We start from the raw sequence: 17,778 nt of genomic DNA, 5'->3' as shown, positions 1-17,778 counted from the left end.
GTCACTTCTACTGTACATTCATCAGAAATATGATTTAGGTCATACCTGACTGACCTAGTGCTTTTCCCTACTTTCTTCCATTTAAGCCTAAACTTTGCAACAAGAAGCTCATGATCTGAGCCACAGTCAGCTCCTGGTCTTGTTTTTACTGACTGTATGGAGCTTCTCCATCTTTGGCAGAGCACATAGTCAATCTGATTTCTGTGTTGAGCATCTGGTGATGTCCATGTGTAGAGTGATCTCTTGGGTTGTTGGAAAATGGTGTTTGCTATAACCAGCGTGTTCTCTTGACAAAACTGTGCTAGCCTTTGCACTGCATCATTTTGTACTCCAAGGCCAAAATTGCCTGTTATTCTGGTTATCTTTTGGCTTCCTACTTTAGCATTCCAATCCCCCATGATGATAAGGACAACATTTTTTGGTGTTAATTCTAGACAGTGTTGTAGGCCTTTACAGAACCGGTCAACTTCAGCCTCTTCATCATCAGTGGCTGGGGCATAGACTTGGACTACTGTGATGTGGAATGATTTGCGTTGGATTCAAACAGAGATCCTTTTGGAGATTGTATTCCAGTACTCCTTTTCCTACTCTTTTATTGACTATGAAGGCTACTCCATATCTTCTGAGGGATTCTTGCCTGCAGTAGTATACCTGATGGTCATCTGAATTAAATTCTCCCATTCCTGTCCATTTTAGTCTGCTGTTCCTTAAGATTCCAATGTTCAGTCTTGTCATCTCATGTTTGACCACGTCCAGCTTGCCTTGATTCATAGATCTTACATTCCATGTTCCTATGGAGTATAGATCTTTACAGCATTGGACTTTCCTTTCACCACCAGATACATCTGGAACTGAGTGTCCTTTCAGCTTTGACCCTGTCGCTTCATTCTTTCTGGTGCTTCTACTACTAGCCCTCTGCTCTTCCCCAGTAGCATATTGGACACCTTCCAACCTGAGGTGCTCATCTTCCATCATCCTATCTTTTTGCCTTTTCGTATTGTCCATGGGGTTTTCATGGCAAGGATACTGGAGTGGGTTGCCATTTCTTTTTCCAATGGATCAACTTTTGTCAGAGCTCCCTGCTATGACCTGTCTGTCTTGGGTGGCCCTGCATGGCAGACCTCATAGCTTCATCGAGCTACACAAGCCCCTTCGCCAAGACAAGGCAGTGATCGATGAAGGGGAACTAATATTTAGAAAAACAGAATTAGTAAAAATATCAGTAGAGGTAAACATTTCATGCTAAAGCTATGGCATTATTTACAACTGTTTTGATAAATTAGATTAATCTTTTGTTGGCCCTTAACTGAGAACTGAGGTGATAAAAACTAGAGGAGATAGAAACTTTTGCTTTCTCATGAAAAGGTTAGATGTTGAAATTATATGTTTCTGTAATATCCCTTGGTATTCTTTTTCTATCCGGTGTATATATATTTTCTTTCTTTTTTATTTGTATCTTACTTCTTTTTTATGAAAATAAAAATGCTAAAAAATAAAAAAGCTCTTAACACAAATGTTGTTGTTTGCAAAAGATGCATTTACTTTACTAGCAACTTTCCAATTCATGCATTTTAATATTACTTTCAATAAATTATTTTACAGAACCTCATTACAAAATTCAACAAAGAGCATATTCCAAAGGAAAACTGAATTTCTATTTACATATTGGTTTAAAACCACAAAATTAGAAAAAAAAAACCAGTCATTATTTTTCTTTATTATGTATTTTAACATGCCTCTTCTGTAAGTTGAAAGGAATTGTTTAGTGTCAGGCTCAACCTCTGGCTTTCCTCAGTCTTTTAGGAAGGTTACTTGTATTTGATAATTAAGCCCCAAATACTTAAGAATATAATTTCCTGCATTCTTGACCATTGACCATACTAGCTGGGGCTGATGGAAATTGAGATCCAAAATGTCTGGAGGACCTTAGGCTGGGGAAGACTGTGGCATGGAAATGTCCATACACAAGCATAAGATGTTAAACATTTGGGCAGGCTTCCTTATATTTGAATATATAAAATCTGGGGCCAGTAGGAACACACTTCCCCTATATGTTTCACTTTAAAGCCCTCTTGATGATCTCTTTCATGTATAGGCCAAACACATGCCTTCCATTCTTTGTGAGATATAGCTCATCATTTGCCAATAGTCTATCTTCCTGGAACCTTTGTTTGTGATCCCAAAATCCAAATCTCTCTTTGCAGCACTACCATAATAGCCAGTCATTCACTTGAAGGATTTTACTTTCTCTAACAATTGCTCTTCCACATACTGGTAGGATTAAGGAGAAGACTCTCTCAGCCCCACTGTTTTTTATTTTCCTTCTTAGAGCAACATTCAACAGGGAATCTCCAACAACTATCACTCTTCTTTTGTTGTTGCAGACTTTGGTATCTTTGTTCCTTTCTTGATTGGCTTTTTGTCTCTTTTTCAGAGTTACAGTGTTATTGTGTAGTTCTTTCACAGTGGGTATCTCCCATGTCTCTTCCTCAATAACTTAAAGCAATTTGAGAGTTTCACTGTTTCCACTGGTGCAGAGTGCCTTCTAGTTCTTCTGCATCTAACTGTCATACTGTTCCAGGGAGTTTCCTCATGTTGCCTTCCCTCATGGTTCTCCTCTTCTACCTCATCTTTTTTATGCAGTTCTTGCTTCTGGACTACTCTTAGCTCTTGCAGCTCAACCGCTCCATCTAAAAACTCTCCATTGTCACTGAGGGTGGATGCTCACTTCTCCAGTGCTCTCACCTTTTCTTCTATCAGGGCTGCTAGGTTGCATTTGTTGCATGTGTAGGCCATGTTGCTCTCAGGTAAGAAAACAACATTGCTCAGTTGTTGCAGGTCACCGCTGCTGGGGAGGCTCCTTGGTCCATTATTTGTGCAATCTTAGTGGAGCTGTTGTGATAACAGGTGTTTTCTCCTGACTTCACTAAAGGTTAACCACACAGTGCTACTAGTAAATGGGAGTCTGTTACAAGGAGGAAAACAAGTGTGTATGGGGAAACTAAGGGAAAAGAAAGAAGAGAAAAGAAGGAGAAAAAATGTTAGGGACCTCCACTGCCAAACTCATGTTCACTTGCTCTGGTCACTTGCTCCCTGAGAGCTTGGCTGCTTGCATCCCAGAGAGCTTGGCTGCTTGTAGACCAGCTGGGGCAGTTTGCTCTGCTCTGTGCTACTAGGAGACAGGAACAAGAATGAATCACCCACTCAAACACCTTTTGATATACGAGTTGGATTGACAAAAGTGCAGTATGTGCAAAGGTATCCTACTTGGCTTCACAGTCAGGGTTATATGTGCTTTTAAAATATCAGACAGCTTGTTTTATTCACATACTACAACAAAAGAAGCAACTAACAAATGACTGTGCTGTTTACAAACTGCAATGGGTGATGGATCCTTTAAAAAATACTAATGTTTTTAATGTGCCTGCTGGAAAGTGTGTATATGAGAGGATGGAAGAGCTGGAGCATTTGTGAGTTGTAGGAAATATTCTTAACAGTCATTGATTTAGCAACATTTACAGAAACATGCAAATCAGCCTGCATATTCAAGGCATTCTGCACACACATAATTAGATCTGGCGCATTGCCTATTGTAGCAGAGATGAACATATTCATTTGCTCTCTGACATCTCAAGCTACAGAACACTTTGACATGCCTAAATATACCTTGCTTTGTACTTTTCCACTAACTCCAATGATTTTGTCATCAAATCATCTCTAGCTTGAATACTATTTTATTTTATTTATTTTATTTATTAAAACATTTTTATGCCGCCCCATTCGCCAAAGCCTCGGGGCGGCTTACAACAATAAATAAAACCAATAAGTTAAAATATACATATAAATAAACAATATTTCATGGCAACTCAAAAGACTAGACAACTGAAATACTGCTAGAGTTTTGAAGACTTTGATTAATAGTATAAAATAATATCAAACAAAAACAACATTGAATAGATTTAAAAAAACAAATGGCATCTGTAAGATACAGCTGGTTGAATGACACTACTATAGCTTTATCTTATCCATACTCAGAAGGAAGCCTCAGTAATTTCAGTGGAGAAATGTGAGGAATGGTTATGATCCTTTAGTCCAGCAATGACTGCTAATGGAGGGTCCAGGCAACCTACAGCCATAGGCTACTAACTTCTGACAATAAGATACAGTTCCTACAGGTCTAGCAATGGGTCAAAATGCTTGCTGCTAATGACCTCACATTCCTCAGAGCCAGTGCTACACTGCAAACCAGCCTCCCAGCATAAATGATAGGACAGTGGAGTGACAGGTTCCAATTCAAAGGACTTCTCCTTTGAAGTTTTGCACTTCTCAGCAAGTGGTGGAGCCTAACAACTGGAAGGCAGAAAGCAACATAAAAGGGCTTAATTGAGAAACAGCACTTGGAACAAGTCATCTTCCCCCTTTGCTCTATCCATGGTCCTGAAAGATTGGCTAGCATCTTCCCTTGTCTCCAAGCATCCACCCTGGGCTGAAAGTTTGCTGGTTTCCCACCTTCCCTCTCCTGCTCCAGATTTATGCTTCTAATCAGATTTGTATAGTTCCAAGTGACTAGTGAGCTCTTAATTAACAAGACTGTAGTGGTGTCTGTGATCTCTTCAAAACATATATAACTAAGATTAGTCTGCTTCAGCACACTTCATAGGTGGAATAAAAATTAAATGTTAATGAGCAGTTAAAATCTTTTGAAATTTAATTAACAACATAATTAGCAAGTATAAAGTCAACCCATTCATTTCTCTGAGATAAGGTACCAGGGAGCTGAAAGTGTGGACATGGTTTTTTGGGATAGTAATTTGAAGTTTTAATCCATAGTTCATGTTGGGGCAAGCAGATAGGTTGCCCCAACTATATCTAAGGACTTCTCTTACTAGGACTTGGAACTGAGTATACCCTTCTGCTGTGTTGTTGTTGTTATGTGAAGTCAAGACATCTCTGTATTATGGCAGCCCTATTGCAGCCTTCCAAAATGTCCTATCCATGGCAGCCCACTTGAGCTCTTCCAAGTTAAGGCTGTGGCTTCCTTTATGGATACAATCAATCTCATGACTGGTCTTATATTTAATCTTATTTATTTTATATTATTCATTTATTGTTTTATATACCTTTCAACAGCCATACAAGGCTCCCAGAATGGTTTACAAAAAAGCAGTACTAAAAAATATAGAATTCCCCATAATTAGGGGGAACTTCCAGTGAGGGTGGCAAGTTGCTGTTAATTTGCAACAGTCTCTGAATGCCTGCCTAATTTGAACAATTGTACTTGAATAAACAGCTTGATCTTGAATGCAAGGTAAAGGGGAAGGATTCTGCCTTTTGTAAAGACCAGAATACTGAGGCATTGATTTATGGACTCTGACAGATTAAGCCAAAAACTTCCCTCCTACCCACCTTCCCTCCCCTTCCAGAATTGAGAGACAGAACTCTGTGAGAAGAAACTTAAAAAGACTACTAAGACTCTCTTTTGTTGCCACTTCCTAATTGGAGCCTAATAAGAGCAATAGTGATAAATACTTGAACATGCTAAGAACATGGAGATCTTGGTACTGATAAAACTCTGAAAGAAAGCAGAAGGAATTAATCTCCTGACTTGGAGATGTGGGGCAGTTTAATTTCTTCAAACATGCTCCATCTGGTGGATGAATGTCTGGACAGAAGCGCAGATCACAGAAGCAGCAAAAGTCCCAGCAGGATGCTCAGAGTACTCAAGTATCTTCCAATGGTAATATTTCTAAGATTGCACATTGTGATACAGATGCTGACACAGATACTGTGGAAAGAAAGGAAGACCCTCAAAGATGAGGTGGAGATATGGGGGAAGGTGAGAGGGAGAAGATGATAGATGCTATTAAGAAAGTATTAGTATTGGAAAGTATTAGAAGAGAACAACAAAAAATAAAGAATCTAATCAAAGATATGAAAGATGATGGCAACCTCAAGTCTCAAAATATTATCACTCAAATTAATGAGGATAATAAAAAGAATTAAGATTGGAGAAATAAATATTGGTTCTGGACAAAAGACTCCAAGAAATAGAGAAAGTAGTGATAACTATTACACTACAATTAGACCATCAGGCAATAAAAACAACTCCTGGATTGCAGGACTCATATTGTAAACTGGATATTTGAATTAAACATCTGCCAGAACAATCATCACCAGAGGGGGAAAACATTTCAAAAATTTTCACATGGATTAAAGAAATGTTTCCTGATGTAAATTGGAACAAGAGGACTTTGTTGTTCCCATTTACATTGAGCTGGCTGCAAGTGAGGAGCTAGGATGTTCCCAAGAGATACTTTGATCAGATTTTCAAATTATTAAGACAAAGAAAGATTTACAAAACTATTGAGAGAAAGATCAGGTCCACTGAAATTTAAAGGAGTCCCTGTTCAGGTCTGTCATGATCTTTGCCTTCAGACTGTGCAATTTGGATGGTCACTGAGGCTAATTAAGGCTGTTCTATTGAAGAATAACATCAAATATAGCTGGGGATACCCTGCCTTTATGAAACTTCTGTATAAGGGCAAGATTTATATAGTACATTCACTGGTACGGGGCAGAAGCCTGTTACATGAAGAAGATCAAGGAAGTCAAGAAACTTAAAAAGGCCCTGGCAGCTGTACAGAGTTGATGATAGGTGTTTGATGGAACAGGCCAAGAGAATGGAAACCAACAAGCAGAAGAACAGGGAGCATCAACTTGATTGATGAAGAACAACTGGAGACATTGAAGAAATGAGAAAAAAGAAGGAAAGTTAACAGGAAAAAACCTCTGGACTGATATGGGAAGGGTAAATTTAAGCTTAGTATTATTAAAATTGTAGCAGAGAATGATAACTGTTACAAGACTTAAGAGAGATAAAGGTATAAGAATAGTAGATAAAGGTTAACAAAATAATACAAGGTCTAAAGCATGGTAGTTTGAATAACTATAATAATTAAAGCATGAGATACTGAATGAATTTAATAATTAGGGTTATGGTTAGATAACTGTGTTGCATGAAGGAGAAATCTATTTAAGACTTTATAGAAGTCTATATTCAATATTTCTAATGGTAATATAAGTGGTAGCTAAGTAGAAGTAAATATAAGGCAAAAATATAGAATAATAAATAGACATCTGAACAATTTTTATAAAGGGAATGAAAGTAAGACATAGTGGGATATTAAGTAGCTCTGGATAGTACTTAAAATAAGATTACTAATAAGAGATAATGACAAGAGGAGAGGGGAAGGAGGCACTGGTAGTTGGGATGACCAGGAGTTTCCCCCATCACCCTTCAGCTTTGCACTGAAGGCAGAGCCCAGGAGATTTCCCTGGGGGAAGAAGGGTGATAGACTAGCTAAGTGTGGAAGTGGGGTGTTTTTTTTAGGAGATAGGTTAAATGTTACCTGTTGTTGTTTAATAGAATTATGATTTTTTGTTCTTTTACTTTGTAAGGATGTGTATTGGTGAACACTATAAGGGACCACAAGGCTGTCTAAAGTTAAAGTGTCGTGACTAAAATAATGAGAGTATTATCTTTGAATGTAGAAGGTCTGAGGAATGTAATTAAAATGAGAAGTATTGAAGCAATGATAAATAAGGATAGAGCTGATATTGTATTTTTGCAAGAAATGCATCAAAAGAAGAAGAGAAGAGGAGTTAATGAGTTAGGATGGTCATGGTCTATGATCTATGAAAAAGCATGTGGGAATTCAGAGTCCAGAGGAGTGGCAAGTATTCTAACTAAGAAAGCTGAGTTTAAAATTAAAGAAGTGAAGAAAGATGTGAAAGGTAGATATTTGATACTACGGGGTAATATGAAAGGAGAAGATGACACACTACTTAATATTTACTCACCAAATGTTGATCAGATAAAATTTTCTAAAGGCTGTCATGGAAGAGTTAGAAGATATCAGGAAGGGATTTGTAATAATGGAAGGATATTCCAATATGGTAATGTATGAAAAGAAAGATAAATTAAATCCTACTAAAAAGAAACAAACTGTAAGAGCACATAATTAAACAGAATGATAAATTATATTGATCTAAATGATGTATGGAGAGATTTGAAGAATGAAGAAAGATTCACTTCTTATTTTTCAGCTCATAGATCTTATTCTAGGATTGATTATATATTTGTATCAAAGGACCTGTTTTCCAGAGTATATAATTCAGATATAGGTCTGATAAGAATTATGAATCATGCATTAATGGACTTTAAATTAAATGTGAGTATGTCTTCATGGACATGGAAGAAGATGGAGGATGGACTTAAGCAATTTACATTATAAGCATATAAAAGATAAAACAGAAAAAGAAATTTTCTGAAAGAAATTTGGGAAATTAATGATAAAGAAGGGAGTTAACAAAGCATAGTATGGGACATGGTGAAGGATGTTGCAAGTATACTTCCCTACTACTTAGGCCAGTACACTTCCTCAATACTTTAGGGAAGTTTGTGGTTTTAAAAGACAAAGGACTAAAAACATGGAAAATTTAGAGGGTGGAATAAAATATTTGGAAAAGAAATATATAAATGATAGGGTTATTAAAATTCTGGTGAAAATACAAGCTAAAAGGAAAGTTGCAGAATAAGGAAATAGAAATATCACCAAGAAATGTAAAGTATTTGAAAATGGAATTTTCAAATTTAGCAACAAAAATTGAAGAATGTTGGCTAGAGCTATGCAACAAAAGTAAAAATTTAATAGGAATAGTTAAAGATAAAAACTGAAGCTTGACAAAAGAAAAGTTAGGAATATTTTATAGATTTTACTTGAAGCTATACTCAGCTGAGAAGGTTCCAATAGAAGGAATTAGATAGTATATAGAAAAGAATGTTGGGAATAAATTGGAGAAGGAAGCTAGAGATCGAATGGAATAGGTTGTTAGAGAAGAGGAGATAGTTATTTAAAAGTAGGGAAAACTCCAGGATTAGATGGATTAGGAACAGAGTTTTATAAGGCCTGTAGAAAGTTGCTGGTACCAAAATGAAAATCTTTTTAAAATAACATATTGGATGATGGAAAGATTCTGGCCTCTTGGAAATATTCTTCAATAGCTTCGGTACCAAAACTATTTGATTTCTCAGATCTTGGAGTGTATAGACCTATATCTTTGATAAATCAAGATGCAAAAAATGGCGATATTTGCAAAGAGATTGAATATTTTTATTGATAAATACATCAAGGTGGATCAGGCTGGTTTTATAGTAGGGAGAAGGATGCTGGATTCAACTAGAAGAGTATTAAATTATATCAAAAGAAAGATTAAAAGTGGGTCTAACATAATTAGATATTTTTAAGCTTTTTGATTGCATGGAATGGCCTGCAATAAAGATAGAAATTGGTTCACAATGTAAATAAGAAATAAGTCAGTTAGAAACACTGTAACTGTGACTGTTAATGGTAGCTTAACAGAAGAAGTATCCTTAGGCTGAGGTTCTAGACACAGATGCCGTCTTTCACCAATATTGTCTGCTTTAGTTATAGAATTATTACCAAATAGTCCATAATTTTTATACCTGCTATAAAAGGTACTTTGCTGACAAGGTATTCTTAACAATTAAGGACTCATTTAACGTTATCAATCAGATTAAAACTCATTTGGTGGAAATTGATGAGATAACAGGGTTAAAGGTTAATTGGGATAAATTCAAAATGATGCTGTTTAATTGCAATGGAGAAAAAATGAGGGGATTAAGAATGAATTTCAAATTAATATTAAAATTTAATATTATTAAATACTTAGGTATCAATATTTCAAGAATACTGTTTGAAAAAGAATAATTTTGCTATATTAAAATCTGAAAAAAGAACCTGCAACAATTTAGGAAAATTAGAATACATTGGTTTGGAGAACAGCAGTTTGTAAAATGCTGAAATGAAAAATTTTACCTAAGATTAAGTTTTTATTTGGGATGTTGCCAATTAGGCTATTAGGGGAAGAGCTGGAAGATTGGAAAAATATAATAAATACTTTTGGTAATGGAGACAAGAAAGCAATGATTAGGAAGAAAGGATGGTATAAATCATAAAAACAAGGAGGATCAGGCATCCCAAATATTAAACTATATTATGAAGTGACTCAATTAAGATTTAGACTAAACATTATTTTGCATTCTGATAAGATAATATCCCTTCATGGAACACTGCCTTGTTGTGGCGAAGGGGCTTGTTCAGCTCAATGAAGCTCAGAGAGATGCTGTGCAGGGGCACCCAAGATGGACAGCTCATAGCAGAGAGTTCTAACAAAAGCTGATCCACTGAAGAAGGAAATGGCAACCTACTCCAGTATCCTTGCCATGAAAACCCCATGGACAGTACAAAAGGGCAAAAAGTTATGATGCCAGAAGATGAGCCCCTCAGGTGGGAAGGTGCTACTGGGAAAGAGCTAGTACTAGCAGCGCCAGAAAGAATGAAGCAACTGGGTCAAAGCTGAAAGGACACTCAGTTGCAGATGTATCTGGTGGTGAAAGGAGAGTCCAATGCTGTATACTATACTCTATACTATACTCCATAGGAACATGGAATGTAAGATCCATGAATCAAGGTAAGCTGGACATGGTCAAACAAGAGATGACAAGATTGGAATCTTAAGAAACAGCAGACTAAAATGGACAGGAATGGGAGAATTTAATTCAGATGACCATCAGGTATACTACTGGAGGCAAGAATCCCTCAGAAGATATGGAGTAGCCTTCATAGTTAATAAAAGAGTAGAAAAAGCAGTACTGGGATACAACCTCCAAAATGACAGAATGATCTCAATTTGAATCCAAGGCAAACCATTCAACATCACAGTAGTCCAAGTCTATGCCCCAGCCACTGATACTGAAGAGGCTGAAGTTAACCAGTTCTATGAAGAACTACAACACCTTCTAGACATAATACCAAAAAATGATGTCCTTATCATCATGGGGGATTGGAATGCTAAGGTAGGAAGCCAAAAGTTAACCAGAATAACAGGCAAGTTTGGCCTTGGAATACAAAATGTAACAGGGCACAGGCAGGTAGAATTTTGTTAAGAGACCATGCTGGCCATAGCAAACACTCTTTTCCAACAACCCAAGAGACAACTCTACACATGGGCATCACCAGATGGTCAGCACAGAAATCAGATTGATTATGTGCTCTGCAGCCAAAGATGAAGAATGCCTTCTTAAATGAACAGTGTAAAGAAAAAGAAGAAAATAATAGAACAGGGAAGACTAGAGATCTCCTCAAGAAAATTGGAAATATGAAGGGAAGGTTTCATGCAAAGATAGGCATGATAAAGGACCACATTGGCAGGGACCAAACAGAGGCAGAAGAGATTAAGAAGAGATGGCAAGATTATACAGAAGAACTATAGAAGAAAGATCTTAACGTCCCTGATAGCCACGATGGGGTGGTCACTGACCTTGAGCCTGACATTCTGTAATGTGAAGTCAAATGGGCCTTAGGAAGTCTGAGCAACAACAAAGCTAGTGGAGGCGGCTGTATTCCAGCTGGGCTATTCAAAATCCTAAAAGACGATGCAGTAAAAATGCTACATTCAATATGCCAGCAAATATGGAAAATTCAACAGTGGCCGAAGGATTGGAAAAGGTCAGTTTACATTCTGATCCCAAAGAAGGGCAATGCCAAGGAATGTTCAAACTACTGCACCATTGCACTCATTTCACATGCTAGCAAAGTTATGCTCAAAATCCTACAAGCTAGGATCCAGCAGTATGTGGACTGAGAACTTCCAGAAGTACAGGCAGGGTTTCAAAGAGGCAGAAGAACTAAAGATCAAATTGCCAACATATGCTGGATCATGGAGAAAGTTAGGGAGTTCCAGAAAAACATCTACTTCTGCTTCATTGACTATGCTAAAGCCTTTGATTGTGTGGATCACAACAATTGAGGGAGGTTCTTAAAGAGATGGGAGTACCTGATCATCTTATTGGTCTCTTGAGAAACCTATATGCAGGCAAGAAGCAACAGTGAGAACTGGACATGGAACCACTGATTGGTTCAAAATTGAGAAATGGGTTTGGCAAGTCTGTATACTGTCGTCATGCCTATTTAACTTATATGCAGGGCACATCATGCAAAAGGCTGGGCTAGATGAATCACAAGTTGGAATTAAGATTGTTGGGAGAAATATCAGCAACATCAGATACAACCCACCCCTTGAGATCGGCAGCAGAGGCTCTCCTCCGGGAACCCTCCGTGAAAGATATTAGGAGGCAAAGTACCTGGAGGAGGACTTTCTCTGCGGTGGCACCCCATCTATGGAATGCACTCCCCAGAGAGGTCCGCCTGGCACCGTCATTATTTGTGCTTCGGCGCCAGGTTAAGACCTTTTTATTCCAGCAATATTTTAACAATTTTTAATAACATCTATAGGTTTTTTAAATTGCAGCCAGTGTGGGTTGGGAATTTATTTATATTATATATTATATTTTATGTTGTAGGCCATCCTGCGGCTTTTTGTGACAGGACGGCATATAAATATTTTAAACAAATAAATAAATACACAGATGATGCCACTCTAATCACAGAAAGTGAAGAGCAACTAACGAGCCTCTTGATGTGGGTGAAAGAGGAGAGCGTAAAAGTTGGTTTGAAACTCTACATTAAGAAAACTAAGATCATGGCATTTGGTCCTATCACTTCCTGGCATGGGGAAGAAATGGAGATAGTGACAGATCTTATTTTCCTGGGCTCCGATATCACTGTGTACCGCGACTGCAGCCAAAAAATTAAAAGACGCTTGCTTCTTGGGAGGAAAGCTATGGTAAATCTAGACAGCATACTAAAAAGCAGAGACATCACCCCGCCGACAAAAGTGCTTATAGTCACGGCTATGGTTTTCCCAGTTGTAATGTATGCCTGTGAAAGCTAGACCATAAGGAAGGCTGAGTGCCGAAGAACTGAGGCCTTTGAAGACTCCTGTGAGTCCCTTGGACTGCAACGAGATCAAACCAGTCAGTCTTAGAGGACATCAACCCTGACTGCTCTTTAGAAGGCCAGATACTGAAGATGAAACTCAAATAATTTGGCCACCTAATGAGAAGGAAGGACTCACTGGAGAAGACCCTAATGCTGGGGAAATAGATGGCAAAAAAAGAAGGGGACGACAGAGAATGAGCTGGCTAGATAGAGTCACTGAAGCAGTTGGTGTGACCTTATGTGGACTCTGGGGGATGGTGGAGGACAGGAAGGCCTGGAGGAGTGTTTTCCATGGGGTCACGATGGGTCGGAAACAACTTCGCAACGAACAACAACAAATGGGTATAACTAAAGTACATTATATTTTGCAAATTCTTATAATATATGAAGTGAAATGGAGGTATTTATTTGTCTCCTTGGAATTTGTATCTCAACTGTTTGTATTCATGTTCTGTTAAAAAAAATGAAAAGGGGGTGGGGAAGGGAGTAGTAACAAAAATGCCTTATGAGTGACAGGTAAATAAAACGGTAGTAAGAGAAATGCTGACATTTTTCTGTTTAGGGCAAAATGGTCAAAAATCTTTCCAGATTATATCTATGGCATCACTGTTCAGACTTTAATCATCTTTATATGGATCCTCAGATTCAAGTGCTATATACTATCTTGTTGACATGATTTCAGGCAAATTATACAATTTATGTGGCCACAAAATATCTTGTGTCACACTGATACAGAGAATAATTTAAAATTGTCCATCATGTTTTCTGCAGAAAATACTAAAATCTAGAGACATATCCTGCTGGCATTTAGTGGCAGGAATGATGAATTTTTGTGTAACGGCTTTACAATACAGCAATGAGAAGAAGTCAGATGAAAGAAGCATTTGTCTGAAGTCTTCATAATATACATTACTTTACAATATACAATGTACATCATCAATCTGCATTGTTATGCATTGTTTGAAGAAGACTATTTGAGCTTTTCAGCATTAGAACACAATAACATGAAATGTTTCAGATGAAAACCTCATGTTAGCAAAGATGGAGTGCTGACTGTCAGGTAATAATCTGCAGCAATAGGAGGGAAAAAAACTAACTGCATATCAAAATCTATGCACTAAGCGCACTAAATTGGTGCAGCTGTAGAGTATATAAGCAGAGTCAGCTGTTCACATTAAGTTGGTACAAAAATTAAGCCTTTCTGCTCTCCCAGTAGCAATTGCAATCCATTGTAATATCAAGACATTTGCTTAAGACAGCTGTGCTTCTTTAATAAAGGAGATACACTTAGGGATCTAGATGGAGTCACTGTGGCAGTGGGTGTGGATGGACTCTGAGGGATGGTGAAGGACAGGACAGCCTGGAGGAATGTTGTCCATGGGGTCGTGATAGGTCGGGCACGACTTTGTGACTAGCAACAACAACAACACTTAGGGATACTGGATAATTTGATCACTATGAATTCAAGTGAAATAAAGCTTAGGCTGCATCAAATACTATCTTCGTTTTTCTTAACGAGCTACCTGCTTGTGCAATTCAATCTGTTGAATTCTGATAGAAACTGACAATCTGTACTTCCTAGAGTAATGTGGCATTCAGAAATTAGCAAGTGATCAGATTTAGTGATTTCCAAAATTTCCCAAACTCAAACAAATATATAAAAGTCAATTTTAAAACAGGGAGTGAATAGAAGATAGTTTGGGATCTACTGGCTCATCTGAGATCAGCAAGGTCAATTGTGTAAAATTACCAGCAGCAATAAAGAGTATGCCCCACTAAATGATGTTTCTGGAAAATTATTCTTGGGGGAAAACACCAGAAGTGGATTTTTGCATGAAGGAACTTCTATGTCTTATCTCTTGAGCCATTATTTGCACTGGACCCTGGTTGGTGGATCTCATTCCAGTAAATGATTACTTTGAGACTGCAAACTGACATCTGCCCCTGTTTTATAATGTTTATTTTGAGAGAATGTGTTCTTGTAATATAGATACAAAACTGTATTTGAATATTGTTTTTTTTAAGTAGGTGAATGAGGAGATGGAATGCATGGACATATAGCTGAAAATAGCATAGACTAAAAACAGACTGAATGCCTATTTGTAGGTTTATCCTCAAGTATTCAGAATAAAGAGCTGGAATCATTCTTATTCTTATTTGACTCTCTTCTCTGAGTCTGACTCCATTATGGACCAGTTAGAGTTATATCAAAGTCCTTAACACCAGAGACAAAAGGAGTATGAAAAGTTAAACAATGGCAAATTCCAGTAACTAACCCTTGCTTCAAAAAAAGGACAAAACTTTTGACAGTCAGGAAACTAGATATACCTGTCAGTACTACACAACAGCATCAATAATTGTATCTATTATGAGGAGAAGATGGCAAAAAGAGTGCTAATGTATTATTCATAGGAGGCTGTGAATTTAAATTAGACCTACCCATTTCATGCTACTCTGATTTTTTCCCCAAAATTTTTCTTCTGTCTTTGTCTTGTTCCAGGCAATGAGCTACAAGATGCTACTACCAGCTGTTATAAATAAATCATTTTCACATATGTGAGTAAAGAAATAAGACCTGAAGGGCTAGGAAATGTGTTATTCTTCAACTTAGAACTCTTTAGAGACTAACCCCATGATCCTAAATTTACAAGTTTGAAAATAAATTTTATTTATCTCAGTGGAACTTACTCCCAGGTAAATAGGTACAAAATGATTAGGTTATAAGCATGAAATTAACCATTATTCTGAGTATACTGCAGAATAGCAATTTGTTACAATGTTTCACTTGGAAAAAAGTTCTGCCGTGTTTAGTGTACATACTTGTAAGTTTTCTTTGTGTGAAGGCACTACACACTATGACAGTGCAGAATCCAGTCTAGTCATACTGAATCCATATAAATCAGGCTGGTGTGAGGAAATAATTGAGTCTCAGCAAAGCTGAACCTATCCCTTACTGAATTCCACATTCTTTCTAAAGCCAGTTCCCACCCAACAACTATTTCAAGCCATGGATTCCTACTGAAAGAAAAATGGTCAGCAGAGTGAGTCGGAAGCAGGGAAAGGGGGCAGAGATCACAGGTAAGGTCCAGCATCAGCATCTCCTCTCATGAACTACTTGGACCCTTCCTTGTGCATGCTAGCCCGGACAAAAGAGGTGATAAGCAGATCCTTCTTGTCTTTTCGCTCTCTGCCAGCTAAGCAAGCAAGTGGTAGAAATCATAATAAAGAGGTGGAGTAGGAGAAACAGGGCAATGGCGATGAGAAAAGGAACCCACTGAGCAAGTTTTGCCAAAAGACTTCCAAATCCATAGACTCAGAATTGCATTCACTTGCCTGCTAATGCTGCAGGTTTAAACTGACAATACTGCATTTTAAAGCATAAAAATACTTCATAGGGACTCAGCAAGAAGCACCTTGTGGAATTCTGTGACAAGTTTTCGAGGTGGCTAGATGGAGGGGATGCAATGGATGTGGTTTATCTGGATTTCAGCAAAGTGCCTTTGACAAAGTGCCACATGATATCCTGGTTGAAAAATTGAGGAGATTTGGGATAGACTGATGCACTGTCTGATGGATTAAGGAATGGTTGACATACCAAAAGCAGAAGGTAACCATTAGTGAGGAATCATCAGGATGGCAGTTGGTGATGAGTGAGGTCCCCCAGGGTTCTGTCCTGGGTCTGTTCCTGTTCATTCTTGTCATCAATTACCTGGAAGAGGACATGAGCCGTCTGCTGATCAAATCTGCAGATGATACTAAAATGGGGGCGATGGCCACAACTGAGGAGCAGGTACTCCAGATCCAGAAAGATCTGGACAGACTATGGAAGTGGATGGGAAACAACAGGATGGCATTCGACGTGGATAAGTGCAAGGTCTTGCACTTCGGGCATAGGAATGGGTGTCATAAGTGGGGACATGTGCCTGACAAGCAGCACTTGTGAAAGGGATCTCAGGGTACTGGTTGACTGCAGTCTAAACATGAGTCAGTAGTGTGATGCTGCTGTCAAGAGGGCAAATGCCACCCTTGGTTGCATAGGCAGAAGAATGGCTTCTAGTTCGAGAGAAATATTACTCCCACTGTATATGACTAAAGTTCATCCACAACTGAAGTATTGTGTTCGGTCCTGGGCTCCACATTACAGGAAGGATACAGCCAGGTTAGAGTCATTGCAGCGTAGGGCCACAAGGATGGTGACTAGTTTGCAGGGAAAGTCGTAGGAGGCGAGACTGAGGGAATTGGATCTTTTCATCCTTGAGAAGAGGAGACTCAGAAGGGACCTGTTAGCAACATACAGGTATGTGAGGTGGTGTCACACAGACACACAGAGGTTTGTTGTGATACCCCTGCAGTGGAGAGCAGGACATGTTCCAATGTAGCAAAGCTCAGGGAACCAAGATTCAATTTGGATGCCAGGAAGTACTTTCTGACTGTTAGGACCCCTGGGGCATGGAATGGGCTTCCATGGGAGGCGGTTGAAATCCCAGTCATGAGAGTGTTCAAGGATAGGCTGGACATGCACATGGTAGGCAAGTCATGAGTGGAGCTGGATGGAGATAGGGCTCAGACTAGATGGCCTGGGAGATCCCTTCTAACTCAATCTCTTTGGAAGCTCAGGTGACAGCGGTAGCAAGGAACGCCTTCCTTCAGCTTTGGCTGATTAATCAGCTGCGCCCCTACCTGGAGTTCGACTGCCTGGCGACGGTGACACACGCGCTGGTGACTTCCCGCCTAGACTTCTGTAACGCGCTTTACGTGGGGCTTCCCCTGAAGACAGTCCGAACACTTCAATTGGTGCAAAATAGAGCTGCCCCGTCCCCGTCAGCAACCTGGCAGCTCTATTTTGCACCAATTG

The 17,778-nt window shown here is 38.5% G+C and overlaps 1 protein-coding gene across 1 annotated transcript in view; it reads right to left on the bottom strand.

The window, feature by feature from the left end:
* TCERG1L (transcription elongation regulator 1 like) overlaps positions 1 to 17,778 on the bottom strand; it is a 200,112-nt gene that overhangs the window by 61,637 nt on the left and 120,697 nt on the right. The window lies entirely within an intron of this gene.

The sequence above is a fragment of the Varanus komodoensis genome, unplaced genomic scaffold (genome assembly GCF_004798865.1).
Source record: "Varanus komodoensis strain SLA01 unplaced genomic scaffold, ASM479886v1 scaffold11, whole genome shotgun sequence".
Taxonomy (NCBI): domain Eukaryota; kingdom Metazoa; phylum Chordata; class Lepidosauria; order Squamata; family Varanidae; genus Varanus; species Varanus komodoensis.
Note: the sequence above shows the minus strand (reverse complement) of the source record. Positions and strands in the feature narration are given on the sequence as shown.